We start from the raw sequence: 19,799 nt of genomic DNA, 5'->3' as shown, positions 1-19,799 counted from the left end.
GTTTTTCCCTTCCATTGACACTATAAGGAAGAGGGAATGGTGTTTAAACAAGGAACTGTAGAGACCACAAAGAAACACCTGACCAGTTTTCCACAAATGCAGAATCACCGCGGATACTTGTTAAGACTATACACATTGATGGCGGACTGTCTTGGTGGTCCAGTAGTTGAGACTCCGCTGCCTATACAGGGGGCACCCCCTGGGTCCCTCGTTGGGGAGGTTGGGAAACTAAGATCCCACATGTTGGGCAGTGCAGACAAAATTATATACATATATATATTCATGGGGCCTTTTTCTGGAGAGTCTTACCAGGTTGATATGTGGTGGGACCCAAGAATGTGTAATTTTCCGAATAACTCCTGGTAATTCTGTTAACCAAACCCAGTTTGCAAACTCTGTCACGATCTGTTGTATGCATACCAGTTTCGACGGTTCTCAACCAGGGAACTCAGGAAAACGCTTACCTCCAGAGCTTCTGGATGGGTCGGTCTGCAGTAGGTCTGAGAATTTGTACTGTTTCAGGCTCCCAGGTGATGATGATTCCTTGCGAACCTCTGGGCTAGACTGTGCTCTGCAAACCGAGGCAGAAGATTCACAGGAAAACGCCCAGAAGCCGCTGCAATTTCTCTACTGAAACCCGGGCTTCTGCTCCTGCTGCCTGAAGAACAAGAAAATGGTGGCCGCTGCTGTTTTCAAGCCTGGAGCAGGTGCTTCCAATTCCCGAAACCTGGACGCAAACTTCCTGGGTGAGATTCTGGCCCATGGAGTTCCCAGGCCTCTGGGGGGAGAAGGGGCAGCACGGCCAGAGTGAAGAAGAGCTGCCGATGGGAAGCAGGAGAGGGGAAATCCTGCTAATTGCAAACACGAAAGATAATGCAAATATGCAGATACGTTTTAGTAGTAGTTTGCCCCCAAATTGTATAAACTAGTTAATCCATGATCATGTTGGGAACAGACACAGGGACTTCCTTGGTGGTCCTGTAACTAAAACTGCAGCTCCCAGGGCAGGGGGCCCTATTCAGTCTCTGGTCTGGGAAGTAGAACCCACATGCCACAACTGAGCTCGCATGTGATAATGAAGATCCGGAATGCAGCAAAGAAGATAGAAGATCTCGCAAGCCGCAACTAAGACCTGGCTGCTGCTAAGTCACTGCTGCTAAGTCACTTCAGAAGTGTCCGACTCTGTGCGACTCCATAGATGGCAGCCCACCAGGCTCCCCCGTCCCTGGGATTCTCCAGGCAAGAACACTGGAGTGGGTTGCCATTTCCTTCTCCAATGCATGAAAGTGAAAAGTGAAAGTGAAGTTGCTCAGTTGTGTCCGACCCTCAGCGACCCCATAGACTGCAGCCTACCAGGCTTCTCCATCCATGGGATTTTCCAGGCAAGAGTACTGGAGTGGGGTGCCATTGCCTTCTCCAAAGACCTGGCACAACCACATAAATAATTTTTTTAAAAACACAAAATTACCTCATCTTTCACAGAAGTTGTGAATGCTGTAACATGCTACCCAAATAGCCCTCAGAAAAGGCACACTTACTTCCTCGCTCCTGGGGTTGTTGCTGAGAGTGCTGCCAGGAATTGCATCAGTTGATGTGAGTCACCTGGCCTCAGGCTCTGCCCCGCTTCAGGAATAGCCAGAATCCAGTGACTGGACATCTGAGGTCCCTGCCAAAACTCTGAAAGGATCTTATAAGCTTTAGCGCTCCATGTAGGTTGCTAAGGACTTTATGTGGTTGCTTTATCCTTACTACATAGCAACCCACCTTATCTTTGTGCTCAGTCTTATTTCCTTCTCTTCGCTTCAACAGGTATTGACTCCAAGAGCACTACTCCCAAATCCTCTTGCACTCAAATCTTTATCTCAGAAGATGTTATTGTTGTTTAGTCACTCTGTCGTCCCCAACTCTTTTGCGACCTCATAGATCGCAGTCCACCAGGATTCTCTGTCCATGTAATTTTCCAGGCAAGAATACTGGAGTGGGTTGCATGTCCATCTCTAGGGGCTTTTCCTGATCCGGGGATCAAAACTGCGCCTCCTGCATTGGCAGGTGGATTCTTTACTGCTGATCCTCAGGGAAGCCCCATCTCAGAGAATAATATAATAGGTTGTAGCTAATAAGGTTAATAAGAAATAAATTAGATATAAATTATTGAAAAAAGAAAATTGCTCTCTGAAAAAATCTAAGTGAATAAGTGCAAAAACGTGTAAAAATTTCATACAGGGATTAATAAAAGATCAATACAATAAAATCTATAGCCCTCTTCATCTCAACAACACAAATATGAAAATACAATGTAAAAATTCTGTCTTGCAACAAAAAAAAAAAATACATCCTGGAGGTAAACCTAAAAAGCAAAGTAAAATTCATGATATATATGACAAATTTTGAAATATTTAAAAATATTTCAGGGCACTGAGGCAGATGGTTTTGTCCTCCCATTTATTGAAATGTCATATAAACTGTAGTAATTGTATCAATTTAGTATTAGATGAGAAATAGAAAAAGTTATGAAATAGAAGAGTCTAAAGACAGGCTCAGGACTATATGAGGATTACTTTGTGAAAAAAGCAGCAATTGATATAAATATGAAAAGAATGAACTAGTCAAAATTAGTGCCGAAATGAGTGACTAACCATTTGCAAAAACTTCAGTCAGATTCATAAGTCATACAGTACACTACATCAAACCAGTCAGTCCTAAAAGAAATCAAGCCTAAATATTCATTGGAAGGACTGATGCTGAAGCTGAAGCTCCACCTGATGTGAAGAGCCAACTCACTGGAAAAGACTGATCCTGGGAAAGTTTGAGGGTGGGAAGAGAAGGAGACCCAGAGGATGAGAAGGTTGAATGGCCTAATCGACTCAATGGACATGGATTTAGCAAACACAGGGAGACTGTGAAGGACAGGGAAGAGTGGTGTGCTGTAGTGCATGGGTTTGCACAGAGTCGGACACAGCTGAGTGACTGAACAACGATGCACTAAAACAAGGTTAACTCTCGCTACTTACGCCTTTGATTTTCATCCTTCCTTTCACCTCCACAAACTCAATGTTCATTTTCATCATCTTTAGGGTATGTTCCTCTTCTCCCTCTCTTTTCTGTCAAAAATGAGGCATACTTAAGGCTTAAACAGCCAGTAACAACAGAAGAAAAACTCTCAAGCCCACCTGCTTCTTGGAGCTACCGCCGCACTGGTTTCCTTGATGGGAAGAGCTGCCACTGTTACCGTCTGTGCCTCTTCCCCTCCGGCTCCCCCTCCTGCAGCAGCCTGCCTTCAGACCTCAGGACTCACACTGGGCCTCTGGAAACAGAATCTGTGACCAGAGAATTCTGGACTAAAGGGGTTTGAGGATGTTCTCTCAGGAGATGCACTAGTAAGGAAGTGAAGGGGCAGGATTGAGCAGATGGAGAAAGTGGCCTACAGTGTATTAATAGTTCCTGCTGAGGCCCCAGTTGATCCTGTGGGGAGCACTGAATCCTTCCAAACTCACACAAGAAGGCCGGGCCTTTAAAACCCCACATCAGTTGCTGGGCTGGGCTGCTTTATGTGGGTGGTGTCCTGCAACTGAGGACAGCTGCCTGTAGTGATGGTGACCCTCGGCTGAGGATGGAGTGACTGGCCCTACAGCAGGGACCTGGGTGGAACCACAGTATCCACTCCATTTCTGAGGGGCTCACAACCACTTGCTTTCTAGGTAATTTCTCCCCATCAGGGAAAGCTTTGCCAGGATTCTGGTCGGCCTAGTTTCCTGGAGGAAATTTGTGTTTTCCACCCACACAGTGTAGATTCCACAGACTTAGAAGCTCTGGTTCCCAGGAACGGCAGCACTGACATTTATACTCTTGCTGCCACCTAGTCGTCCAGGATCCTCCTGTCATGAGGCCAGCAGGGAAAGAAAGGAGCCACGCTCCCAGCACTGGTGACGGATCCCATCTTCAGGGGGAGGCAGGGCAGCTGTTACCCAGGGCAGGAGGGATGAATGTGTCCGGCCCTTAGCTGATCCACTGGGATGCCTGTGGCACTGCCATGCCTGGTGTCAATGGCGTGTAGAGAAACAGCCACAGCCTGGAAATGGCACAGTGACCAGGGGCTCCAGAACTTCAGAAATGATGGAGCTCACATCCATACAGGCAAACTGCCTGGACCAGAAGAAGTGTTGGCTAAGGGAAGCAGGAGTCTGGAATGGGTGGTGAAGGAGAGAGATGGTGAGTATCAGTTTTAGTTCTGAGATCAAACTCTGCAACAGGGGCTGTAGTTCATCCTACCAACCCTTCTCTCACAAAATTTCCCTCCAAGAAATCAGGTTAACCAGACCCCTAGCAAAGCTTTTCCCTGATGGGGAGAAATCACCTAGAAAGCAAGTGGTTGTAAGCCCCTCAGAGCTGAGTTGTGGCAGATACTGTGGTTCCACCCAGGTCCCCACTGTAGGCCAGTCACTCCATCCATAGCCAACAGTCACCATCCCCATAGGCAGCTGTCTTCAGTTGCAGGGCACCACCATGCACAAGGCAGCCCAGTCCAACGACTACTGGTTATGATCCATCCTTGTGGAGGACATCCCAGTGACTTCCCTTTGTTGCCATGATGAATGCAAAATTCTTATAGAATTCCCTGGTCCCTTTATTATTCAGACACTCCTTATCTTTGCAGGCTCATTTCTCACCACTCTTCAATTTCCATAGTTTCTCTTTGCACCTACCCTTTGACTAGGTAATCTCATCTTAGTTCTTATGTCCTAGCCAATACTCACTGTTGAGGCAATGCTATCAAACACAGTGAAATAATGTAGTATGTAGATTAACAGAATATGTCCTGAAGCCAGACTTCCATTGGTCTGTGCATTAGCCATGAGTCCTTGGACAAGTTACTAAATGGGTACAAGTTTTTTGTTCATAGTTTTTGGTAAGAATTAAATGAGGTAACATACGAAATATTTAGATTATATGTGACACATAAAACATTGAATATGTTAACTATTTAAAAAATTTCCTAGGTTCTTTAATTACTACTGCCAAACATCACAGAGAGCATTGCAATCACCTTTTCTCCCCATTTAGATACTTCTCCAGATTATCAGTTCTTTGGGAGCCTAATATATTCTCTGGCCTAATCAAGAATCTAGGAATAATTACTCAAAGTTTGTGCAGAATGCAATGGCAATGAGGGTGTGTAAATCATTCTGTGGGTCAGGGAGTGTTCAAAGAAGGAAGAAGGACAACTTGAACTCAGTTCTGCAGAATAAACAGGAGAGATCCAAGCAAGGAAGGAAGAAAAGGACAACCCCTGTATAGAAAACAGGATTAGTGAAGGATTAGATTCAGTAATGAGCATCACAGCAAGTAGGTGATAAGACTATTGCAAAAGGGCGAACAGGAAGTGGTGGGAGGCGAGACTGGCAGCTGGTAGTGAAGAAATGATTATACAAATGGAGCCTTTGTTTCCCAGATAATGCATAAACTTTTCAGTTCAGTGTGACCCTAGGAAGCAGGGAGCCCTTAGGAAAGCAAAGATTGGATTTCCCGACATCCTGGGGGGTATTTACTCATTCTTGAGTCTATCTTACACCCAATAATTGGTACCATCTCCTCCCCCTCCCCATTGGTAACCTCTAATGTATTCTCTGTGTCTATGAATATGTTTCTTTTTTGTTATATGTACCAGCTTGTTGTATTTTTTTAGATTATACATATAAGTGATATCATATAGTATTTGTCTTTCTCTTATTTCACTTTGCATAATGCCCTCCAAATCCATCTATGCTGCTGCAAATGGTAAAATTTCATCCTTTTAAATGGCTGAGTAATATTCGATTGTATATCTATACCACAACTTCTTTATCTGTTGATGGACACTTAGGTTGCTTCCATGTCTTGGCTACTGTAAATAATGTTGCTATGGACACTGGGATGTGTGTATCTTTATGGATCTGTGTTTTTTGTTCTTTGATATACACCCAAGAGTAGAATTGCTAAAAACTATTTTTGGTTCTGTAAGAAATCTTCATACTGGTTAAAAACAGTGTCTGCATTACATTCCAACCAACAGTACATAAGTATTCCCTTTTCTTTGTATCCTTGCCAACACTTTTTATTTGTGTTCTTTTGGATGAGAGCCATTCTGATAGGTATTACTCTTACTGATAGAAAATAAGAAATGTTACCTTTTTTCCATGTGTGTGTATCTAGCTATGAAGTCACACCTGCTGAGCATTTCAGTGAAATATTATTAGTTTCATTTTCTTGAGTCCTAGATTAAATTAAAGCTGAGCTAGTGATGATAGTAGCCAGTACTCCTTCTTCACGAAGGTGTATAACAAAATATAGAAGAGAGATAAGCAGTTAACTAAGGATTAAGATGGGATATAGGGCAAGCTTTTTTTTGTTTAAGGAGGCTGGGGCTTGTTAGTGTTTGAATGTTGCTCAAAGAGGAAATCAGAGATCACTGATGAATCACAGTTTCTGTTAAGCACAAAGCAATAAATCTAAAGAACATGAGGAAGAATTAGCCTTGATCTGATCCATTAAGAGGGAATCAAAAAAGGAAGTCTACAAATTGAATTATTTATTTATTTTTTTAAACCTGGGGTTGAGGAAGTTTAAGTACCTGAGAGGAGGAGGTAAACAGAAGTAGAGGGAGGACACTCATGAAGAAGAGAAAAACCTGGGAAGCTCCCTGAAGGGAAAAGAAAAATGAGTGGGTTGGAGATATTTAGAAGTATCCCTGGGTAGCCTTGAGGGTAGGCAAAATATATTGGCACAGTAAATATCTTAAAGAAAGAGATTCTTGAGAGTGGAAGAGTGATGGTTTGAAATAGGAATGGAAGGCAAAAAAAAAAAAAAAATCACGGTGTCAATTATTATTCCCTTTAACCTTTCAACATTAACATTATCTACTTATTTTCTGTCCTACTTAATTGCCAGGCTGTAAAATCTACAGAGACAATGAGCATGTCTTTTTATGTTTTCCTGTCCTCAGCATTAGAACAGTGTCTTCCACATAGTAAGTGATGAAAGGAACTGACCTTTAGGGAGATCTGCTTGCAAAGGGAACATTTTATTAAAAAGGAAAAAAAAAAAAGGTTGAGGGTACATTTCCAGTAAAATAGGGGTTTCAGGAGACAAGATGGCAAAGATGTAATCAAAAAAGTAAGTTGTGGATACTGGGATGGGTGTACTGTAGTAGAGAGGGCCTGAGGGATTGGCCTTGAGGACAGTTCGCTAGGACAAGGGTGAGAAGCAAAGCAGGCTGACATGGCCTCAAGCTGAAATTCTGGCCTCAAGTCATTAAAATATTACAACAGCTAAAGAATCTTGAGCTCTTTAATGCCAGATTGTGTGTTTTGTTTGGGGCCAGCAATATGCAGGCTTTACTTGGGAATATAAACGGAGTAGTGGGGAAAATTTTAACTGATCTCTCAGTGCCTAAATCATTATCCTAGAATATAGCGAATTTATTTGAGTCACTTCAGTGTCATCTCTACCTGTGCCTTCCTTTTTCTTGACTTTTTTCTTTTCACTTTCTCTCTCTTTCTTGCCTCCATCCTTTTTTTTTCTCCCCTGTTGTACCTCTCTCTCTTATTTCCTTGTTTTATTATTGACCCTTTATTTTTCTCTTCCTAATCATTTCTCATTTGTGAGGAAGTGGGAACATTTATCAGATGGGAGTGAAAACAGAAAAAAAAAAGATGAAGGAAAGAGAGGGGTTTGGAAACACAATGAACATGTCTTTCTGTTCCTTGTTATAAAGAAAAATGCTGTGTTTGATTATGCATCATTTGTCCAAGGTGAACAGTGGGCAAGAACGTAGGAAATTTGAGATCAAGGGCCCTACTGAACCTGAACTCAGAGACACTCGCCCTTTGATTCTAGCTTTGCCATTTACCATCTGTGTGATTTATGACCAGTTCTTTATCTTTTCTGAGTCTCAACTTTCTTATTTCCAAAATAGGAATGTTATTATCTAACTGTGGTTAGCAGAAATATAGCCCTCATGATTTTTGTTCCCAGGAGTCACACCCTCTGACGTGATGAAAAGGGACTTTGTGGCTATAATTAATGTGCCTATTATGTCAAGTTTAAGATTGGGAGATGATCCTGAATCATCTAGGTTGGGCCACATGAAACCTTAAAAAGAAAAAAGGCAAAAGAGCAATTCAGAGGGATCTGAAGCCTGGAAATGTTTGATGATGGAGGGGCCCATGGAAAACAAGAGAATGAATGAGTTCCTGCAATGATCAGCTATATTTCTAGAGGATCTGGAGTCCAAGTTGAGGACTGCAGCTCCAGTGAGTACTTTAATTTCATCATGGAGACGCTGAGCAGAGAATTCAGCCACATTGTGCTATGCTTCTGACCTACAGAAATGATGAGGTAATCAATTTGTGTTGTTTAAAAGTGCTGTGTTTGCGGTTGTTATAACCACAATGGAAACTAACAAGAGTACCAATAATATTGCAAGAGTTAAAGGAGTTGACATATGGATTAGGACTCCAGGGAGTCAATAAATCACATCCCTTTCATCTCCAAATTTAGAAGCATCTGAGAAATAAGACACAAAAGACAAGTGGAAAACTAAAAACTAGTGTTATTGCTGATAAAGGCTGACTTGGTTGATATGGCCTCGGTATGTGCTCACCATGGGCTAATTCTTCACTCAGGGAATAAAGTCATATTTTTAGTCATCCACACAGTAAAATGACCTGAGCGCCACCACCCCCCAACCCCCTTTGTAGGGGCAGACACTAATCACACAGTTGAGGTCACAGAGTTGCTCTGTCCAAAAGTTGGCAGACCTGCAAGACACAGAGACTGCATATCTTTTGGGCTATGACTATCTCCTCCTCACAAAATTACTAATTATATAAGTCATGCTTGTCCAGTGACTAGAAGGAGACTAGAAGGGCTATTCCAGCTAAAAATACTTCCTCACTAAAAGACAGCTCAGGAGCATGAGATCCTTGACAAAGAATCTGGCATGAAATAAATGCCTCCTATATTGTTTCAAAAGAGTGGCAATGATTTTGCTTTCCTGACACATCCCATTCCAACATGGCTCTTTTTCCAGAATGTGGCCCTACTTCCTGCCCTGAACCAGGGCCCAGGGGCCTTCATATTGATACCTGGCTGAGGCTGGTATCTCTTGTTTGTAACCCCTCATGGGACTGCCCAGCCCCCTTCAGCTCCTGTTCTGCTGCCCTTTTTGCACGGACGGGTTGAATATCATGATCACAGGGCCATCAGATTCTCCAGGTTTCCTGCATTCATCCTGGGAACTCTAAAGATCTCTTGCTGAACTTGACTATTCTTGGACTTAATCCAGTAGTGGCAGCCTTTTTCCTAATTCTAGAGGCAGATAAAACTGATAAATCAAATTTTATACTTTTAACCTCTTATGACCCTGCTAAAGTGAAGTGAAAGTTGCTCAGTCATGTCTGACTCTTTGCAACCCCATGGACTATACAGGAGCCAGAATATTTCTAGGCCAGAATACTGGAGTGTGTAGCCTTTCCCTTCTCCAGGGGATCTTCCCAACCCAGGGATTAAACCCAGGTCTACCGCATTGCAGGCAGATTCTTTACCAGCTGAGCCACAAGGGAATCCCCATAACCCTGCTAAGGATGTCATAATCTAGTGAGCACAAAATCATTGCTGTAATTTCATGGTTACTATTAATCATAATTTACGATGCTATACAATGAGCATAATTTCTATGCCTTTTATCAAAACAGATTTGATTTAAAAGTGATATAACATAGAATGATGTTGGTGGGAATTTGAGATTAGGTAAGGAAAGGTGTAGGTGTAGTTCTCTGGTGAGGATTCTGAAGAAGCCTCAGAAATCACAAACTTAAATAGTCACTGTCTTTAAATCTAGGCTGGCTCTGACTGTAATACTATTTTATGCTCCTCTTTCCCATCCAATTAAAATTCCAGCAATTACATGGCATTCCAGTTGTCTATTTTTACTATTTGCGTAAAGGCAGGCAATCATCTTAGAGTCATAGGATTTGGAAAGGAAGTGAGAATAGTACAAACTCCACTGAGCTAAATCAAATGCACTTTTTTTGAGTTTCATAAAAAGGAAAATGTATATTTATGTCATGGCACTATCAAGATGCAGGATCAATGCAAAACATTTGTGAATATTGGTATGTTCATTAATAAAAGCAAAAATAAACAAATGAGAGCTAATTAAACTTAAAAGCTTTTGCACAACGAAGGAAACTATAAGCAAGGTGAAAAGACAGCCTTCAGAATAGGAGAAAATAATAGCAATTGAAGCAACTGACAAAGAATTAATCTCAAAAATATATAAGAGGCTCATGCAGCTCAATTCCAGAAAAATAAATGACCCAATCAAAAACTGGGCCAAAGAACTAAACAGACGTTTCTCCAAAGAAGACGTGCAGATGGCTAACAAACACATGAAAAGATGCTCAACATCACTCATTATCAGAGAAATGCAAATCAAAACCACAATGAGGTACCATCTCTCGTTGGTCAGAATGGCTGCTGTCAAAAAGTTTATAAGCAATAAATGCTGGAGAGGGTCTGGAGAAAAGAGAAACCTCTTACACTGTTGGAGGGAATGCAAACTAGTACAGCCACTATGGAGAACAGTGTGGAGATTCCTTAAAAAACTGGAAATACAACTGCTATATGACCCAGCAATCCCACTTCTGGGCATACACACTAAGGAAACCAGAATAGAAAGAGAAACGTGTACCCCAGTGTTCATTGCAGCACTGTTTATAATAGCCAGGACATGGAAGCAACCTAGATGTTCATCACAGCAGATGAATGGATAAGAAAGCTGTAGTACATATACACAATAGAATATTACTCAGCTTTTAAAAATAATGCATTTGAATCAGTTCTAATGAGGTGGATGAAACTGGAGCCTATTATACAGAGTGAAGTAAGTCAGAAGAAAAAAAAAAAACCACGAGTACAGTATACTAACACATATATATGGAATTGAGAAAGATGGTAATGATGACCCTATTTGTGAGACAGCAAAAGAGACACAGATGTAAAGAACACACTTTTGGACTATGTGGGAGAAGGTGAGGGTGGGCTGATTTGAGAGAATAGCATTGAAACATGTATATTATCATATGTGAAATAGATCGCCAGTCCAGGTTCGATGCATGAAACAGGGCGCTCAGGGACAGTGCACTGGGATGACCCTGAGGGATGGGATGGGGAGGGAGGTGGTAGGGGGGTTCGGGATAGGGGACACATGTATACCCATGGCTGATTCATGTAAATGTATGGCAAAAACCACTACAATATTATAAAGTAATTAGCCTCCAATTAAAATAAATAAATTAAAAAATCTTTTGTTCTTGCTGCATTTCTGTAAAGTACCTGTGAAAAATCTATGGGGTCTTTGAAAGGTTTTTTAACTTCTCTATGCCTCAGCTTCTCATCTGAGAAAGATCAATTTCATAGGGTGTTTCTGAGTGTTAAATCAATCACTCTCTTGCTTTTTCTCCTTAGACTCATGCACACATAGAGCTTAAAATAAAGCCAAATATATGAAACTATATAAACCACTGCTGTTGTTCTTGTTACCTCTTAACACTGTTTAAATTGAATGTCATATTTGCATCATATTTACCAGTAATTTCTGTTTGTGAAGTGTTTTTATAGTTTATGAAGTTTAATCTTGTCCTATATAATTAGGCCAGGTAGAATTATACCCATTTAATAGATGAAAAAAATGAATATTTAAATTATAAGAATAAAAATAGTTAGATTCATAATTAAAACTTATATTGTCAACCTCCAGCCAGGATTATTGTTATCATATAGCCATATGAAAACTATATGAATCTTAGAGTAAAATGTTTTGAGTTTTTTCCTTCTCATGGAAGTTCTACTCAGTACAGTAAATGTACAATTATCTTCAAAAGAATAAAATTTAATTGCAATTTACTCTGAAGATGTTTCATTCTCAATAGTCAGTAGTTTTGATGGAGTAAAAGGAAACACATTTCTGTGTTCTCTGAGGCATGAAGTGAAAGTCACTCAGTTGTGTCCGACTCTTTGCAACCCCATGGACTATACAGTCCATGGAATTCTCTAGGCCAGAATACTGGAGTGTGTTCCCTTTCTCTTTTCCAGGGGATCTTCCCAACCCAGGGATCAAACCCAGGTCTTCCGCATTGCAGGCAGATTCACAAGGGAAGATATAAAGCGGTAGCTATTATTTCTCAACTTATAACAGGACTCCTTGGCAACTGGTTGCTAATGAAAATGTTTACAATCCCCAAACTGAGAGGAAGCATTCTTTAGAAGAGCAGAATTTAAGTTGTTTCAGTAGAGCAGTGATTACATTGACCTTTGCAAAATGCTCTAAAGTTGATTATAAGAAGCTAGACACTTCAACAAAATAAATAAATAAACTTTAAATGGTAACAAGAAATTCCCAAGAAGGCACAGACAAATCAGAGCAAATCATACATTGAAGGCCAAAGAAATCACAAATTTCTCTGGAAATCAGCCAGTGAGGTAAATATGAAGGAAATATGAAATACATGATGGGATGGAGAACCATCCAAATGCGGTTCTTCTCCTTCAAAGCCAAATGGACACAAATGTGCTCACCAAACAGAATTCTAGCTCCTTGGCTCCATGCTTATAAAAAATGTAAATCCCTGGGCTTCTCCCATGCTTTACTTTTGAGTTAGTGTAGTCTCTGAAACTACACTTTCAATGAACACCATATCAGATTCTAAAAGTACTAAATTTAAGAATAACTGTTCTAGCTTTGGCTTCAAACTTTTCTTAATAATTTTTTGTATCCTAAGGGTGGATTCTGAGTTGGAAGAAAACTTGGGGTGCTGTGCACCTTGGGAAGACAGCAGAAACTTCCACTGAACTGGTTAGTAGGTGGAGTTTGGACACCAGGAAAAAATGATTAAACATTGCCTGAGTCAGTATTAATCAAGCATTAGAACTAAATTTTGTCTATTCTGAGCAAATATATATAAGAGGGGAATTGGAGGCTCAAAATATTCTTGATGGCCTTGGGGATTTGATTTGGGAAATGAACAAAGGCCAGAGGGGTTCTAAAAAGCTAGTTAATGGACGAATGACAAGGTTATATGGCAGTAAGGGACTGGTTCAGACTGCCGCTGACGTCAAAATGGGCACTCCTGAATCACGTGCTGTCTCTTAGCTCTACTGGAATGAGAAATATCACCCACTTTGGTATCTATGGAGCTGATCTTTCATCAAAGCTACACAAATGGGGACTTTGAAAACAGGGAGATAAGATTCTAACAGGAAGTAGAAACTTAAATGCTAGGCAACGTGAAGAAAAACATTAAATATCTACTAGAGCTCTATCAGGAGAAGGCAGTGGCACCCCACTCCAACACTCTTGCCTGGAGAATCCCATGGGCGGAGGAGCCTGGTGCGCTGCAGTCCATGAGGTCGCTAAGTCGGATGCGACTGAGTGACTTCAGTTTCACTTTTCACTTTCATGCATTGGAGAGGGAAATAGCAACCCACTCTAGTGTTCTTGCCTGGAGAATCCCAGGGACAGGGGAGCCTGGTGGGCTGCCGTCTATGGGGTCTCACAGAGTTGAACACAACTGAAACGACTTAGCAGCAGCAGCAGCAGCATACCCCATTCAGCCAGGTTTAATAACTACTGATGGTAGAGAGCATACATTCCCCAGCTCTTTCTAGTTTACCCCTGCTCCCATTCACTTTTGGACTTACATATCTCTGACCTATTTTTCTAATCAGAACTTTCGCCTTCCTTGTGCTCAGTATCTTGTCAGTACAACCACTCAGTATTTCCCACTTATTACCTACTAGGGTTATATAATTTTCTGAACATGTTTGAACAGGTTGAATACAACCTGGCTCATTTCCTTTATTGAATACTATCTGGTTTTGTTAGCAATACATTCTGAGGACAGATATTGGCCAAAAGTAAATTGTCAAAATTCCCTATTTTGCTTCATTGCAAAGGCTGTAGTTCTAGCAGGAGTATACATTCAGCACATACATGACATAAAACATGTGTGTGTGTGTGTGTGTGTGTGTGTGCATGTGTGCATGCTAAGTTGCTTCAGTCATGTCCAACTCTTTGCAACCCCATGGACTGTAGCCCACCAGGCTCCTCTGTCCATGGGATTCTCTAGGCAAGAATACTGGAGTAGGTTGCCACGCCCTCCTCCAGGGGATCTTCCAGACCTAGGGATTGAACCTCTATCTCTTATGTCTCCTGCATTGGCAGGCAAGTTGTTTACCGCTAGAACCACCTAGGAAGCACACCTCAGAGATATCATGGATTTAGTTCCAGACCACCACAATAAAGCAACTATCGCATACAGTGAGTCACATGAACTTCTTGGCTTCCCAGTGCATACAAGTTATGTTTATACTGTAGTATAAGTGTGCAATGGCATTATGTCTATAAAACAGCATACGTATCTTAATTTAAAAATACTTCATTGCTACAATATGCTAATCACTATCTAAGCCTTCAACCAGCTGTGAATTTTCTTTTGCAATAGTAACATCAAAGATTGCCAATCACTGATCACTATAACAAACATTGTGGTTTAGTCTCTAGTCGCTAAGATGTGTCCAACTCTTGCAACCCCATGGACAGTAGCTTGCCAGGCTCCTCTGCTTATGGGATTTCCTAGGCAAGAATACTGGAGTGAATTGCTGTTTCCTTCTCCAGAGGATATTCCTGACCCAGGGATCAAACCTGTGTCTCCTGCATTGCAGGCAGATTCCTTATCCACTGAGCCACCAGGGAAGCCCATAACAAATATAATAATAGTGGAAACGCTTGAAATGTTGCAAGAACTAACAAAATGTGAGGACAAGTAAGCAAATGCTTTTGAAAAAATGGTGCCCATACACCTGCTTGACACAGGGTTGTCACAATCTCAATTTGTGTTGTAAAAAAACACATTATCTGCAAAGCCCAATAAAACAGAGCAGAATAAAATGAGTTATGCCTAGTTGTTGAAAGTTGAAATCAAGTGCAGTCAATAAGAACTGGAGAAGTTGAGCCATGTTTTCCACATAAAGACAAAATTGCCCTGGTTAGTGCATTTGTAACTAGGCATTGTTTCAGCCTTATTACGTCCTTGTCTGATAAGCTGGCCTATGCAATAATAATCAGAACTTTCTCTTATTTTTCTTCAGCTCTATCTGCTTGTATTTATCACTTTCAAATGTTTGGTTGTTATTTGATTACTGATGTTAAATGTGCAGACAATACCTTTAGTGCTAATACGTCAAGAGAACAAAGGTCTACCTAGAAACTTTTAGGTGATCATCAGCAGATATAAAAAGTCACTTTATTCCAAAACTGATAATGTTTTCGAGAACCTATCTCTGAAGTTGGAACAAAGGTGGAACTGATGTGTTCTCTTCTCCCTTCTCCATGGAGGAAGCAGAACAATTTTGACATGAAAATTGGATGTTAATCCCTTGCCAAAATTCTCTAGCAGCTTCTCATTTTATTTTCAATAAAATGTAAATTCCATATCTTGGTCCACAAGGTCTGAATGCTTTGTACTCGTTTCCTCTTTTCTTAATGTGCCATTTTCTCTCTTCCTTGCTATACTGCAACCACACTGAACACACTCACTGCCCAGGTACACCAACATCATTTCACAGTTAAGAAATTTGTTCTTGTCAGTCCCACTACTTGGCAACCTCTTTCCTAGTCTCTTGAAATACCGTCTTTTAATGAAGCTTCAACTCAACGTTTCACAACATCAGCAAATCTTCTCTGATAGGTGACTCAATCTATAATTGTCTCTCCTTTGTCCAATTTACTGTCACATCATCTTAGCTTTTTTGATGGCACTAAAAATATCTCCTTTATGTATTAATTCTCTTCATTGAAATAGAAGTTCTAAAAGGGCAGGGATGAGGTTTATCTTGATCATGAATGAATCCTCAGTGTCTTAATATCATTTGACATAAAAACTGCCAATGGAGAAATGTTTTGAATGACTAGTGCTGACACATTTGTAGTAGAAGAGACGTTATAGAGGCAGTTACAGACGGCTCACCTATGATGACAATGAAAAAGCAATCTTATATGTCTTATCAAGGTTTGTTTGAGGTATAGTTGGGTCATAGTACCACCTGCACTGCAGCATCTCTTGATGGTGACAGTTAACATGAGATCAATTAAATTATTGAATTCTGGAATCCAGACCTATCTCTTCCTTTTCCTTTTTTAATTCCATGACTACGAGGTCTATAGTCACTAAGAAGAGGAAGTTCTTATAATGGTAACATACTAGATGTGGGAAGGAAAAAGAAATCTATGGAGAGAAAGCAGCATTACCTTGAGTGTAAAGACATAAAAAGAAGAATGTTAAGACTTTCTGACCAAAGTGGGTATTGTTTAGGGCAATTATAAAACATAAAATTCTTTGCAGGAAGGTTAGAGTATTGTTAGGATAAGGTTAAAGAGTAGATCATAAATCCTGGAATAAGAGTATAGACCTGATACAAAAAACTCTTGAGGACAAATGTAGTCTTTGTACAGGGAAGTGGCCCAAAGACAGCAACATTTATGAAGTGCAACCTGTCAGTTATAAATTGGGCAAATTCCAAATGAGGGGAAAGAGAGGTTAGGATACTTAAGTTGCACAATTACTGTTTCAATACTTGCCAAGAAGCTAATTGCTTTTACTCAGATAAATCTAAACTTTAATATTGGTTTGAGGTCCTTTGCCAGAAGAACACTGACTTCTCTTAACTGCATAAATTATTGGGATTTTGTTACTTAGAGAAAGAATAAAACAGTAGTAGTTCTTCACAACTGTGTAGAGAGAGAATAGCTGATATGTTGGTCTGAACTGATTTTTTTTCTTTTCTTTCCTTTTTCTTCTTTCACATATCCTATCTCCCATTCTCATTGTCTTTCTTTTAAGAAGACATTTTAGAGAGCTTTTAATGTGTGTTCAGCAAGATGCTAGATACCATGGGGATATGTGAGAAGAAGACATCTAGACTCAGTTTAAGACTTTGGAGGAGGAAGTGATGAGTGTGGGCTGATGCTGGAGGAGGAGCCACAAATGTGTGACTGACTACAGGTCTGCTTTGACTTGCTCACAGGCGCGTTTCACTTTTTAAGGGCAGGGATTTCTCTCATCTCCTCCCAGTTGGAATTTAGTAACCCCAAGAAACTACGCCTCAGAATAGTTTAGAAGAGAGAAGAGACAGAATTTTTCTACTCAGTTTCCTCCCATCTCTCGATTCCCATTAGTCAAGAGCAATGCCCTGCTTTACTGGATGTTACTGGTCAGCACCTTGGTGGTCAATAATAAGGACGACAAATCCCACACTCCCATTTTTTATTGCAGTATGCAAGTGGATGGGGATTGGTTTGTTGGACACGAGAGACGTAACGGTCTGGGACCTCAGCTTGACCACCAGCCAGCAGAGAAATCTTGGCAAGGGGCATGGCAAAGGCAGCAGCAGCGTGACCCACAGGGAAGAAGGCATCTTTGTAAATGAAAAGGTGGCCAAGGGACTTTGAGGAGACACAGAAGATTTTTGTCTAACTATACAGTTGTGAATGAGTAGGACACTGGATATATGAGTCTAGTTTGGGCGAGTGATCTGATCTGGAGATAGATAGGTTGGAGTTATCCGCCTATAGATGCTGATTAAAGCTTTGAGCCATCTGAGATAACTAAGAAGGTGAGTGCAGCTGGAGAAGAAAATAGCAGCAGGGGCTGAGACTGGGGCTACTTCAACCTTACACCACCAGGAAAGAGAAAACCATAGTGCAGAATTAGGAGCGAACAGTGACAAAAGAGAACAAAATAGAGTGTGATGTCCTTGAAAGCCAGTAAACAAGTTATATTAAGAAAGAGCAATCTTTAAGTGTTTACTTTGACATGCATGCGTAGATCATCCCTAAAGCAGGCACCTAGAAACAGAAAGACTAAGTTATACAGTATGCACCTTTCATATTTTAAGAAACTCAAGTTGCCCTGAAAACTGTCTGCCCCAGTGTAAAATCAGTACTCTGAGAAAGTTTTCCAAGACTCAAACATTTAAACCATTGTTGACTTAGGAAAAAGTAAATTTCATGAGTGAAAAATGATATACTCCTATTCTTTCAAATCACATTTATTTAATTATTACTGTCTTTGGATACTTTTTAATATATTTAAAAGTCAACTGTTTTGATTTTTTGAAAAACTGTCCTTTCCCAGTATCCTAGTTGTTTGCACCTTTCTTACTGACTTATAGATGTTCTTTATGCTATGTACTAGTCCTTTATTTTGTAATATATATTTTGTATATTTATAATATCTTACAATTTTTTCTTCCAGCTTTTCTCCATCTGTTAATTTTGTTGGTGCTGTCTTTTGTCAATGATTATTAGCACTTTTGAGATAGCCACATCATTTTTTCAAGCTTTTTTTAACTAATTTTACCTTGGAAAAATTTTAATTAAAGGGGTCAATATCATAGAGACTGTTTTCTTTATTAAAAGTCATGTTTCTCTTTTTAGATTTATTCATCTGGAATTTGTGTTTGAGGTAATTAATAAAATAAATGCATTCTATTTAAATATATTTGTCCATGTGGAGAACTAGAACCAATAATAATTAATCATTCCAACTGCTAATTTGTCATACAACTTTCAAACACGTCAAATTCCCACTTACGCTTGATCTTCAGAATTTTCTATTTTGTTTGTCTCTACTGCCTTGAAAATCCTTCTATGTTGAATATCCCCAAGACCATCCACAGGTTTGATGATTTGCTAGAAAGACTCAAGAGAACTTGGAAAAGCTGTTTTACTCAGCCACAGTTTCCTACACCAAAGGATACAAATTAAACTCAGTCAAGGCAAAAGGTGCAAAGGCCAGGGTCAAGAAGAGATTAGGAACAAGCTTCCAACTGTTCTCTTTCCTAGAGTCATTGAATAGCATTTAATTTCCCAGCAACTTATGTGTTAAGGTGTATGAACTTTTGTCAAACAGCCTATTTCATAGGAGTCTTGGTGTCAAGGTTTCTATTAAGAGTCGGTCAAGTAGACATGGTTTATTGTCTAAGTGGCTGACTTTGGTTACTTATTTTCCAGCAACTCCAGAGGTCAAACTGAAAGTATGGTCCAAGTACCCCACCATGTCACATTATTAGCAGAACTATTTGGCATGCCCCCAAGACCTCATGTATGTACATACACTCTTAACAGAAAGGGTATTTTAAAGACTTTTCACTCAGGAACCAATCCTTTCCTTGGAATGTGACAGTTTTGAACACTCCAAGCCCGTTGGTTAACGCTTAACTGCCATTTTCAGCTTTCTCTTTCCATTTTGAATGCTGTCTGTACTTTTAAGTTTTCCTTGGTTGGAAGGTTGGTCTGAAACCATTAGTGAGCAATTGCAGAAATAGAACTCTGCCTCAGTAACTTGGAAGCACTGCTCTATTGATGTCATGTAGCGAACAAACCTCATGTCACGTGTCTAATAGCTCATGAAAATGGATTTTTACACTTTATTATATTGCTTTTCCCCTCTGATGACTTTCAAAGTTTCCCTTTATCCTTAACATGTGGAAGCTACTCTACCGCATGTTCAGGTGTGGTTTCATTGATTTCTTGCTTTTAAAATTTGTTTTTATTTGCTTTGCATTAACTGGACTTTTGTAATGTGTGGAATCATACATTTCTATAATTCTGAGAAATTATTTCCCATTATTTCTTCAAATATTGACTTTCTTTGATTTGTCTCTATTACTTTACTCTGAAATTCTATTGAAATTAAAATTTG

The sequence above is a fragment of the Ovis aries genome, chromosome 4 (assembly GCF_016772045.2).
Source record: "Ovis aries strain OAR_USU_Benz2616 breed Rambouillet chromosome 4, ARS-UI_Ramb_v3.0, whole genome shotgun sequence".
NCBI classification, from domain to species: domain Eukaryota; kingdom Metazoa; phylum Chordata; class Mammalia; order Artiodactyla; family Bovidae; genus Ovis; species Ovis aries.
The sequence above is the reverse complement of the archived record's forward strand: the minus strand, read 5'-3'. Positions refer to the sequence as shown.